Source organism: Cavia porcellus, unplaced genomic scaffold (genome assembly GCF_034190915.1).
Source record: "Cavia porcellus strain 051 isolate PalLab524CR breed Dunkin Hartley unplaced genomic scaffold, mCavPor4.1 scaffold_1, whole genome shotgun sequence".
Taxonomy (NCBI): Eukaryota; Metazoa; Chordata; class Mammalia; order Rodentia; family Caviidae; genus Cavia; species Cavia porcellus.
The window spans coordinates 147,162,131-147,175,850 of record NW_026947484.1 but is presented as its reverse complement, the minus strand read 5'-3'; positions in this window follow the sequence as shown (position 1 = coordinate 147,175,850).

Here is a 13,720-nt window from a genome sequence, read left to right as displayed (position 1 = left end):
ATCATTATAAATTATCTTGCCACAATAGAAGATTTTCTAGGTTGCTCAAATCTTAGTTTTATTTTTGGCTTACTTTGATTATGTCCCATAGTGTAAAGAAAGAACAATGAGGAAAATAAAGTTTAAAAATTAGCAATAAGAATAATGGCCTACATATGTAGTAATAAACATATAAGTAAACAATCATAAAAATCAAAAAGATGAAAATGAGGTATGTTATAGAATGTATTGTGGAAGATTGTATTCATTAAATTACCTATGATCTCTAAGACTCACTTCCCAAGTTCAAAAACTTTATTATTCTCTATATATTCACTAGTTAAATAACTGGTCAATTTCACTCAATTTCTATAACTGTAAATAGAATAATGCTGTTTACTTCCACAAGCACTGACAGTTAAAAAGAGATGGTATACTATAATTTTTAAAATAAGCTTAATACTAGCCAAAAATGTTATTTCAAGATAATAAAAGGATCAAGTCATCAAATATCCAACCTTCAAAATATATGAAATAAAAATGTAACTAAAGGAAAAAAATAAATACACAATAATGATTGGATATTTTAACTTTTTTTAGTAATTGATAGCACAGGTAGGTAAAAAACGTAAAGTGGTAGAATATTTGAACAATACCATCAATTAATTTGACTCTATTGGAATTTATGAAACATTATAACTGCCAACTATGAAATATATTTTTAAGTAATTATACAATACTCACACAAATATGCCATATTCTGAATCACAAATTAAGTTTCAATAAATCAAAAAGATTTGAAACTGTTCTCTGACCAAAATGACAGTAAATTAGAAGCTAATATCAAAAACAAAAGCCTAGGAAGTCCCCAAATATTTGGAAATCAAGCAACATACCATAATCCATGGATCAACAAAGAAATCACAAGAGAATTTAGAAATATTTTAAACTGAATAATAATGAAAACACTACCCATCCAAATTTATGGGCTGCAGTATTTAAAAGGATCTGTATAGTTTTAAATACCTATACCAAAAAAACTAAAATAAATTATTGAAAATGGACATGATGGAATATTCCTGTAATCCCAGCATTCTAAGAGGCCAAAGCAGGAAGATCACAAGTTTGACCTAAGGTTGAGCAACTTAACAAGAGCTGGTTTCAAACTTTAAGAAAAAATAAGGATGGAAAAACCCAACTACACAGTGTGAAGACCTTGAGTTCAATCCTCAATGCCAGAGGGAGAAAAATCAGTTTTCTAAAATTTTTACTTTAAAAACTTAGAAAAAATAAGAGAAAAATAAACTCAAAGTAAGTAAAAAAAAAAAAAAGGAAATCATAAACAAAAATAGACACCAACTGAATTAGAAAACAAATAATAGAGAAAAATAACAATCAATAGAAATAAAAATACTTGCTGGTTGAGACTACTAAAATTGATACACCCATAGTAGATCAGTTACTATAACAAAACACCTGAAAAAATTTATTTAAAGGAGGAAAGATTTATTCTGGTTTATGGTTTCAGAGGTACAGTCCACGGGTACTTGGCTCTACCACTTCCAGGCCTGGGGTGAGGCAGAACTTTGTGGTGGGAATGTGAGGTAAAGCAAAGTGACCCAGCAGACAGGAGGCAGACAGAGGGAAAGAACCAGGGAGGGGCGATCAAGGATGACCCCCAGGGTCACACCCCAGTGACTCACTTCCTTCAAATTGGCCCCTCCTTTTACATTTCATCCCCTCAAATTATGACTCCACCAATAGATTAACTCATTGATGCAATTAAAGTCCCAATGATCCAATCGCTTTACAATGGCCCCACTTCTGATGATACTTTTGGCATATATTTAAGATTCAAACCATAATAGTCAGGAAAAGAAGGGAAAAACATAAATATCCAGTATTAAGAAAGAAAGAGGCACATCACGTAGATCCCACACATATCAAAGAGATAATAAAATAATATTAGAACATTTTATTATTCTAATATTAAAATTAAAAGTAAAATTATATTTGATGATTATAATTTTGATTAAAAAAATAAAAAGATATGACTAACCAAAACCAACAGAAGCTGCAATAGGTTATCTGACTAGCTCTATGCTATCGATGAAATTAAGTTAAAAGTCTCTTCACAATCAAAATTCCTATTCCAGATGTTTTCACTGGTGGAGTCTATCAAAGAATGGATTTTTTGTTTGTTTGTTTGTTTGTTTGAGCCATGTTGCCTAGGCTAGCCTTGAACCCCTAGGCTCACACAAACCTCCTGCTTCAGAATCCAGAGTAGCTAAGATTACAGGCACATATCACCATACTAGGCTCTATCAAGTATTTAAAAAAGAAATAATATTAATCTTATAGAAATTTTTTGAGATAATAAAGGAAAGAAGACCTCTGTTTCACCAAGTTCACATAACTTTCATAGCAAAACCTGACAAAGTTATTTTAAAAAGTACAGACCAATATCATTCATGAGCATGTAAAAGTAACCTTCTAAAAATTAGTAAATCCTCTGGGCATGGTGGTACAGGCCTGTAGGCCCAGCACTCAAAAGGCTGAGGCAGAAAGATCACCAGGAGTTCAAGGATAGCCTGAACTACATAGCTAGACTTTGTCTCCAAGGGGGAAAAAAAAACTAAATCAGCTCTAATAACACATATAGATAATACAACATAACAGAAAGATATTTATCTTATGAATGTACAATTATCTGAAAAATCATATTAACAGAATAGAAGAAAAATTATATGATCATTTCAATTAATCAGAAAATTCACTTGACATAAATTAATACTTGTTTATGATCTTAAAAGACTTGGCAAACTAGAAATAGAAGGGAAATTCATTAAGCTGATAAAGGGTACCTATGAAAAATCAAAAGTAAAATCACAATTAATGGCAAAGTTTTGAAAACTTTACCCCTGAGATCAGGAACAAAGTGAGAACATTCCTTTTAACCACTTCTGGGAATTCTAGCTATGCACACTGGCAATTAAGTGAGATAAAAACTCATTCAGATCAGAAATAGAAATACCACGTTAATGTGTTGTTAAGATTTTAATTATCTCCAAGTCAATCTCTAGAATAAATGTTGTACTAACTTCTATTAACACCAGGTCTTTTTATAGAAACTGACAAGCTGATTCTAAATCTAAATGAAACAGCCATGAACCTTCTTTTGAAAAAGATCAAAGTTGGAGAATTTACACTACCTCATTTCACAAATTAGAAAAAAATCCCGGGAATCAAGACAGTGTGGTAGTGATACAGGGTTTAGTAAACAGATCAATTGGATACAACAAAGTCCACATAATTGATTGGCTGATTTTCAACAAAGGAGCCAAAATAATTCAATATAGAAAGCACAGTTTTTATCAAATGGTGCCAGAATCATTGGGTACCTATGTTGAGAAAAAATAAACTTAATCTTAACCTTTTAAGAAATATTATTTGGAATGAATCATTGACCTATACACAGAAGCTGAGATTATAACGCTTCTAGAAGAAAATATGGAAGACCAAATAAAATATTCAAAAATTTGTTCCATAAGAAGCAGAGTGCTCATAGAAAAGAAAAAAAAATTTAAAAACTTGAACTTCAAAATAGTCGAGTTCTGGCCCATAAAATGTAGGAAAAAAAAATGTAGGAAAAAAAGTATACAATCCATAGATGAAAAATTTGTATATGTGTTTGATGAATAACTTGTATCTATAATACAAAAGATCTCTTACAAATAAATAATAATTTCAATTTTTAAAGTGAGCAATAACTTGGACTCTTCACCAAAACAATATAAATGCATTGCCCGATACACATATTGAAAGATGATCAAAAGTCATCAGGGAAACAAATTAAAACTGCCATGAGACAACATTTCACATATATTATAATGACTGAAACTGAAAAGTATAAGAAGCCAAATGTTGGCAAAAACTAAGTGAACTATGAGTCACTGCTGTGGGATACAAAATGGCACCACCATTTTAAAAACCCGTTTGGCAGTTTCTTATAAAGTAAAGAGGTAAAAGGTTGAGTAAGTACAAAAGAAAGAAAGAAAGAGGGAGAGGGAAGGGGGAGGGAGGGAAAGGAAGGAGAGACAGAGAGAGAAAGAATAAAAATAACTCCATTAATACAATAAAAAGAAACCAGGGGAGAAAGAAACAAGAAAAAACGCATAATTTACAGAAAATACAAATTAGGATTATAATAAAAAGTAGATACATATACTAGTAATTAATAAATGTGAACAAACTATTGTGTTCAGATAGATAATAGCTGAAATAGAAATCCAGTTACATGCTATTTGAATGTATTGCATGCAAGTCAGTTAAGAAACAAATACTAAGACTACTAATACTAAGGTGATCAAAAAAAGCATTATTTGAGATAAAAAGGAGTCACCACATACATAAAGGAAGTAATTCTCCAAGAAATTGCTGTGCTGCAAAGTATTAAAGTCATTATCTTACAACATCCATTGAATTCTTTAAAAAAAAAGCATTCATACTGGAAAAAAATTATTAACAACACTTTTCTATGCCACCTTCCAGATAAATCAGATCTAAAACACTAAACCTGGTTCCTTTCTGTTTCTCTTATGTATAACTAACCCCAAAAAGGTGTAAAACTGCTTAAAAATTTCAACCTTATTGAAGGTTCATATTCAATATTTGTGTTATTTTATTAAACCTTGATTGCAAAAAGATGTATACATCTAAAAAAAATTTCTCTACAAGTTAGAACTACCAACTCTATTGGAGTAGCAATATTATATATTACAAAAGAAATAAAAATTTCCAGGCATAACAGTGGATAGTGGCTAGGTTCAGAAACTAAACACCTCATGTCAGGTTTCAGATTCATTTCTTCTAATCCGTGGGCATTTCAATTAACTTTATCTCATTTTTTTTGTTTGTGGAAAAACAAAATTTCCTCATATTCTTATTATGAATCACGTTCCTACGATGGATTGTCAGTGTTAAAAAGCTTTGCTGTTTCTCGAACATGCTTATAAAATCTCAATTATGTGTGATTGTTTCCTTTGTCCAACTTTTAAAAGAAAAACTGCTGTCATTTATATATTTACCTAAATATAAGCAAATCATGGTCCCAGAAAACAATTCTCACCAGTCACCTTTCTGTCACTAGACATTCACTTGAGAGCTACGAAGAGAAATAAAGCTAGTTTTTGATGCTTTGTGCAAAGAAACGATTCTTTCTTAGTAATTGATTTTTTTGTAGCTGTGGTACACATGCCAGCATGGCTCACCCCGCTTCGCTGTGTTTGAATCATTACTCTTAGGTCACCCTGAATTCTGGAAGTAGACAACATGAGCCCTGAAAAGACAAGCAAAAGAACAATCAAAATAACTTAATTTTAAAAAGATACAAATTGCAATACTAACACAGTTGTTGAAGGATTGGCTGGGAGAAGGCAGTGGGAAGGTGATCGCCCTGGTAGATTGTGAGCAAAGCAGCTGGGCAAATCCATCAACTACACTCCTCACAGCTGGAGAATGGAGCCATGTGGTATTGTGACCGCTACACCAATGGAGAAACTGGACTGCACGCTTACTGGATGATGAAAATAAATATCACCCTCAGGGTCGGACATTCTAATAAGGGTAATAGATCGTTTCTGTGTATTCCTGCCAAAAACACATAACCCAAATCCGATCAGGAGGAAACACCAGCAACTCCAGATGAACAGGTTACATGTAAGATTATGAAAATTATTATTCACAAATTTCAGTGTCATTAGAGACCAACTGTCCCAAATTGAAAGAGACTAAAAAGACATGACCACCACATTTGATAGCGACCTTGGAGCTGATCCTGTGTTACAGAGAATTACTGTATTAGGACGACTGAAACTGGATTATGGGCTACAGATCGATAAAAGCCTGTATTGATGCTAAAGTTCCTGAATTTTCTCATTGTATGTGATTAAACACAAGATCATCCTTGAGTTTAGGAAATATACACCAAATAATAAGTCATTCCCTTTGGGCCTTACGATATTTACACTATGCTCCTTTCATAATACTTGCAAACGTCTCTCAAATGGTTCAGAAAGATAAATTAAAGACTATGAAGAACATCTTCCAAAAGGTGCACTGAGACACATACAACTGCGGACCTCACCAATGATCAGATGCTGCGCAGAGGCACGAAGGGAACACGAGTGATATTAGAACACCTCATTAACACCAGTCCTCCTGGTTTCCAGCCAGTGAGAGGGCTAAATCCAGGGTTTATGGGGTGACTATCTTTTTAAAATCTTAACTATTCAGTGACTCACTATTGCTCATGCCAGAAAACTCCACCCCAGTGGATGCCATTATTTTAAGGTGCTACTTGGATAAGATTCTAATTGTGGGCAAACTGACTTTGATCCATTAATCAGTACTGCCACTCTGGTTTACTGTAAAAACAGATACTAGTTAGGAAGGACATACACAGACAGCTAAAACAGTGTTTCATATACTGCTTTTCACACATTTAAATTTTTATTTTTATTAGTAGGTGTTTGCAGTACATAATGATTACATTTCTCGTGGAGAATTGGTGCATGTACATAACGTATTTTAATTCTTTTTTTAACCATTTCCTTTTACCTCCTTCCTTTCTTCCTCCATTTCCTGGTCCCCTTTCCTTTTGCAAAAGACCTACCTCCCCATTTCCTATTACCTATCTTTTGTTTTGTTCTTTATTTACATTTTGAGAAATCAAGTGATATTTAAGCTACACATATGATTTATTTCACTTAATATTATGGCCTCAAGGTGCATCCTTTTAATTATACACAATAAAATACCACTCTGTCATACATTTTACAGTTTGTGCACAAAAACAGGCTAGTATAGTTTTATCTCCATTCACCCAACGTGTCCAGTTTATCCTTTGAGGTGGGCTTGCTTCTATCCTTTCCTCCTGGACATTACATCAAGCTGTGAACTTGCCAGCTTTGAAGATGGACTTTTGCCTGGATCTGACTCCCTTTCTGGTTTTTACCACCCTGTGGCCTTGGAGAAGGGAGACTCTCTGTACTCTCAGCTGTATCATTGCTGTGTTATAGAGAAGGATTTGGAGACTTGGAATGGTTCAATTTGCCTAAACCTTTCAGCTCCCCTACAAAGGTAAAAATCATTTTCCATTAGTACCAACACTATCTGAGTTCATGTCATGGTGCTTAACAAGGTGTTATTTGAAAACAGAAGTCATATTCCTCATTAAGTAAGATAAACATTCAATTGCACCATATAAATGTTTATTTAGATAAAGGCAGACTGTAGAGTGGGAAGGAGGCAGAAGACTTTGAAATTTGAAATCTTGGATTGGAAGACAGTCTTTGCCATCTGCTTTTAATTCAGGTTTATTTGTTAATAGTATATGTTTGCAGTGCATAATGGCTACATTCCATGTGGGGAGTTGGTATGTGCATGTAACATACTTATGCTTGGTTTTCCCTTTGATGAACTAGAATCCTGATATGTAACCGTATGTTTGCTAGAATGAGGAGCAGTATGTGTAGATTGTAGGAATTCAACCAAATATAGTTTTTTAAAATATATTATTATCTGTTGAACACCTGCTACTTGCCAGGAACTTTGCTAAGTATGTAAAACAGAGACATCAAACATAGTGATTGCCATGGCTCTAGAAATTAGGAATAGCTCTTAATATTGAAGGATATGCACTATAATTATTTTTTCTCAGTTTCCTTTTTAGATTTTTTTCAAGGCACAATTTTCTGAAATTTTTGCTTTACATAGTAAAATTTGATTTGAATTGTTTTTTGCAGCTTTAAATTCAGCTGCTTGACTCCTGCCTCAGATAGTATTCACCTGTATTTTTTCCTAGTTCTTTTAAAGGCTTTAATTTTTCCCATTTAAATGTATAATCATGTGGAATGTATTTGGATACATGGTTCTAAGGTACTGAGCACTTATTATTTTTAAGTCACTTTCCTGATGATACTGGCTCTTTTGACTTGTACTCATTTCTATCTCAATGACTCACTTTCTAAGCTGTCTACTGAGCAAAAAAGGCTGTCTTTCTTTGTAAAAGCCAATAGAGAAGAGATATGTATTCATGCATTGTAACTAATTTAGCTGTCTCATTTTTAACTGAGAAAATAAATGTAAATTCTTCCATCTCAATTATATAAACTTGGAAACTTTGACAGAATATTTACCACGGTCTAAGGGCCAAGTGCCCCCCCAACCTATAAAGAAGTCTGAGCGATATGAGGTCGTATCATAACTCTTTCAGCCTCAGTCTCCAGATATCCTTTATCTGCAGGATTCCCCTCTTTGTGCTTGTCTTTTCCAGAAGAACTGTACATCCATTTGTTTATGCAAGGGAGATACAAACCTAGTAGAAGAATCATCGCTGATTCACCCAACCCCCTCCTCCATCCATTACTCTCATTCCTTAAAAACTCTTCCAGGACCTTGACCTTCAAAGAAAAGACATGAGGAACAGTTTCCATGTAAATTTGGCATAGACAGATATGCAGTTTTGCCAGACAATGGAACGGAGCTGAGACATCTGTGGAGAAGCAGATCACGGCGGGCAGAAAGGTAGCCAAGCATGCAAGGGACAATACAACCTCTTTCTGCTCCTTATATTGTATTTCAGGCTACCAGGATTAGGGTGGTGCCAATCCAAACAGTAGCCTGATCCAGCAATCACCCACCCTTAATCCCAGCATTGCACTATGAATCACACACATACATACATCCTAGATTCAGCCACCTCTGAAAAAGCCCCACCTAGGACTGCATGACGCTTTGGGGAGATATCTAGACACAAGCCATACAGGGGCATAGACAAAAAACAACCCTTCCCATCAGTTCCCCTTCTCCCTTCCACACACACCCTTGCTCCTTACTTTTAGTCCCTAAGAGAGGCCTGCAGCTAAGTGCTTCCTACTCTGCTCGGAAAGCTCCCTCCCTGGCAGCTGCACTCTGCTCTCAACCGTGGCCATCCAGCTGCCCATCTCCATTGCTGCCACAGTAGGAAGGCGGGCGGTGGGGTTGTCAGAAAGGACCTGCACAGGGTGAGGCTGACTACTGATGTCAGGCTGACCCTGTAGGTGGATACGCCCACAGGCTCGCCACCTTTACAACACAAAACTGCTGCTGGCCAAGCTCACAGGACTTTAGAGTGTGGAGTGCACATGGGTGGGGAGGCTATGCAGAAAACAGAAAGTCTTGGGTATGCTTCTTTTCTCAAAACAAAGAGGAGAAATCGTCATGTGATAGAAATATGCTTTCAACCCATTCATGTTAACAGATACAGCTCTCTATAACAGAAGTTAGGGGAAAAGGATCTTTTTAAGCAACCAGGTTCTCTGTGAAATGGCCAAACTTTTGCCATTGTGTTGCCTTTAAACAAACCCCTCCTCCCCTTACCACTCCAGGTTTATCTGGTTCAACATAATGTATTCTCCAGGTGTCTCAGTTCTACCATTGTCTAGTGTCTACAAGAGACCTTAAGTAACCAAGCAAGGGAATCATCTTTCTGTTCTGCTTTAGCACCTGAGATTCACCTTGTACTAGCCTCGTTTTGTATACGGTTGTCTGCCCTACTGGATGCAGAGATCCTGTCAATCATTGCTTGCATCTGTAACACCTAGCATAGCCCTGGAAATCAACAAATATGTGTTGAGTTAGTGGTTTTTAATGGCACCATCATTTTCCTCCTACACATTACGTAGTTATTTAGTGTTTTAGAAATTGATGGTACTTATCACTTTCCTTGCCTGGCACCTGGGAAACATCCTTTAAATCCCACAACTAGGGAAGATTAAATATTGATAGCAGCACTCTGATTTTCCCCCAAAGGCAAACCAAGAGTGAAGACCAAGCTCCACTGTTCTGTCATCAAAGATAACACATGCACGAAGACACAAACATACTGTGCAGTGTCCAAAAGGCATTATTAATACCCTTTCCTTCTGCAGACCTGGCATGGCAGGCTCACAAGCGAGGATATAAATTCACTTTGTCAGAGCAAACATTTCCTCTGGGGGGGAATCCACTCAAGCTCACAGAGAGAGTAATGACCACAACCCACAGTCAGCAGGGGATGAGTAATTTACTGCTGCTAAGCAATTAGTGTTGCTAGGGAAAAAAATGACTTTCATTTAAAATTCTCTTTAAACCATATGTATCATGGCTCATGGGATAATTTATGTATCATTAGAAGCTAAGAAAAATACATCATGCTAATAAATTGTCTCCTTGATTCCCATAGCCAATAGCTCCCAGGGGTCTTTAAGAAGTCAGAGTTTTGCTGTCCTTGTTAGATAAGGTGGTGTAAAATGTTCGTGTGCTGCTCATTCATCCCATTTCTCTAGCAGAGACCGATAGCAGGAGACACATTTGCTATTATTTTTATTCACCAGTTTGCAGCAGCATTTGCTGTAAATGAGCCCAGAGCAGAACAGCCATGAGTTGCACTGCTTTTCCTAACAAATTGGGTGACTGCTTTGAGATTTGGCTTAAATGTTTTCAGTGCTATTACACTCCTTCCTTCAAGAAACAGCATGTTTGACAATTCTCCTGCTTCCCATTCCCAGACAGCCCTGCAGACTGAAAGCAAGTGGCTATGAAGTGATGGAGAGAGCACTCAAAGTATGCTGTATGGCCAGGTATCAAAGGTCTTCACTACAAAGTCTCAGATCATCTGGAACCTGGGCAGCCATGCTTGACTCTAAGAATCAAATGACCTTATGCCAGTTATACCTTAAAATAAAAATGTTACTTAGAGAGCCAGAAAATGAAGCTCTGAGATAAAAAAAAGTATGGGCATGAGTATGAGTCAAAGGGGAACATCACAATACCTGACCTCCCCAAACAACATGGAAAGTGACCCACAGCACCAACCGCAGGAGTTTAATCTATACTGGTGCGACAAGTGGCAGCTCCACAGCCTGCATTTGTGAGGGCATGAAAACAGTGTGCTCAAGTTCCTGTGAACAAGCAATTCCATGAAAGACATGGAGGAAACTGACTTGTATACTAGTAAGTAAAAGAAGTCAATCTGAAAATATTGGGGGATCCTAACTATGACACACTGGAAAAGGAAAAAACCATAGAGAGAGTAAAAAGCTCAGAAGTCACCAAAAGTCAGGGCCAGGAGGAGGGAGGAATGGCCGAGCACAGCAGAGGATTTTTAGAGCAGTGAAACTTTTCTCTACAGTACCATCATGGTGGATGCACGTTATTACACAGTTGTCCAAACCCATACAGTGTCCGACACCCACAATGACCCCTAATGCAAAGTATGTGCTCTAGGTGATGATGGAGCTCCATTAGTGGGATTGCAGCAAATGCACACTCTGGCGTGGCATGAGCAGAGGAAATTGTGCACAGCTGGGAACAGGGGAGACACGGCAGCTCTGTACTTCCAGTTTTGCTGTGAATCTTAAACTGCTCTAAAAAAAAAGTCTAAATTTTTTAAAAAAGCAATTTCAACTCAGGTTAACTCTTTCCTTTTACTAAACCTATTAAATTAAAAGGTGTAGGACTATATTTAAGGCCTTTCTTTAAAAGGTCAGGACGGGGATTTAGCTCAGTGGCAAAGCACCTCCCTGGCAAGCACAAGAACCTGAGTTCTGTACCCAGCACCAAAAGTATAGAGTCCTATCAATAGGACTCGCTACCTCATTTAGGGCACCAACTGAACAATGAACATATGGGCCTCCTTGTTAAAAAAAATACTAAGAATTTCAAGATGGTGGTGGTAGACCACTGAGTCAAGTATAGGGTTCCTTAAGAATAGACGGGTCACATAGTCCTAAAGATAAATCTGCATATTGTCAGTATCAAGAGCCTGGGACATCTTGAGGGGAAAAAAGAGCAGAGCTGTTCAGCCCTTGCTCCCTGATTTCCTGTTCCTGTGTCACATGTTCACTGTCCTTTCTAAAGTGGCTGTCATCAGAATGCTGTGCTTAACATCTGTAGTTCATGAGATCCTTCTCATTCTGTCAGGCAAGTGCTACTTTGCGCTTTTGTTACAAAGAGGATGAGATTCTAGGTATTTGATCAATAAAGACTTGGGATCATTGGAATACATAGTTGAGATGTTCAAATTTAAGATCAACCAAAGCAAAATAAAATTTGCACAAATCAGATGAAAATAAAAATGGAACTGATAAGCGATAAAGTGAATTCTACTCATACGATGTTACTGTGATATGCGGTTGCCAAATGTGAACTGTTTAGGTACCTAGAATCATATCCAGAAGCATCATAACACTGTATGTTATCAGGAAGCAATTCTGTGATCAAGACTATGGTAGTGGCTTACTATCATTCTTGTAAGAGATGGAAGTCTTACTATGTTGTCCATGTAAGAACTGAATTCTTGGACTCAGGAGACCCCTCTGTCTCACTCTCCCAAGTAGCTGAGACTACAAGAATATGCTTTTGGGCCTGCTCTAGTAGCAATTTATTGAAGATATTTTGCCATGACTTCAAGCCTCCTGACCATTAGTACTAGTGCCAGGAAATTTTTGCACAAAGGTTATTGGGCCCTAGAATATGACTAGCTATTTGCCCTGAGGTTAAAGGGCTACTGTTGTTTTAATAATCCCAACGCTCCACATCTGGCCTGCTACTGGGTCAGTGCACTGCTCTTACGTTATTATAGTACAGGCTCTTAGCAGAAGCTGGGGCCAGCGACTGGAATGCCAGCAAGAGCTTTGGCTAATATACACCCCTTCACTGTTCTGCCTTCACCACCTTGGATCAGTGTGGGCTGAGAAGCATACTGACCTGCATTTTACACATTCTAGTAAGTCTGGCCAAGGCAGTAAGATCCTAGTAGAGGACTGAGAGTCTCACCAGGGTGAAGAATTAAGTGTTTGCGACTACTCGTAACATCTCTAGGAACTTTGCCCTCTCTTGGGATAGAGGTACTCTAGTAGCAGGGCTTTTCTGCTGTTTCCTCCTGCTGATACCAAGTGTGAACGTCTTGGGCTTGAAGTGATGATCACCTCCAGAACAAAGCTGGGTGGGAGACACTTGCAGGCTTCTGATCCTAACCAGAACAAAGTCCACAAAAGTGTGGTGAGCTCCTTACAAGTTAGATTTTCCTGGTTGACCCAGGTATAGAGATGTAAACATTTGTAAACGTGCAAGGAAACTATTTGAGATCTAATCTTCATTGTGCACTCAGGAGTCATGCTCTATTCTACGCACTTTACCTCTGACTCACCCAGTTCTTACAATCTTCATTTTACAAATGGGGAAATAGAGGCATGGAGTATGTGATGGTTAATCTTGATTGTCAACATGATCAGATTAGAAGGTATATGGAGAGGAGACTACATTGTGAGTGTGATAACCTCACTAATTAACCATTTAATGAGCTCATAGGTGAAAGGGCTATTAGACAGTGAGGTCTAGCTGGGGGATGATGGTTACTGATGGGCATGACTTTGAGAGGTGTATCTTTTCTTGGGCTCTTTGTCATGCTGTTTCCCAAATGTCATGAGATGAGCAGTTTCTCTCCCAGGCCCTTCTGCCGTGATGTTTCTGCCATGGAGCTGATGATTGACTGAAACCTCTGAAACTGTGATCCAAAATAAACTTTTCCTCCTTTAAGTTATATATCTCAGGTGTTTTGCTCCAGGAACAAAAAGCTGACTAACAGAGTGTGACTTGTCCAAGGAGATTCATATGGGAGGAAAAATGGAAAAGCCCAAGCAGAGGGCAGAAGTGGTGT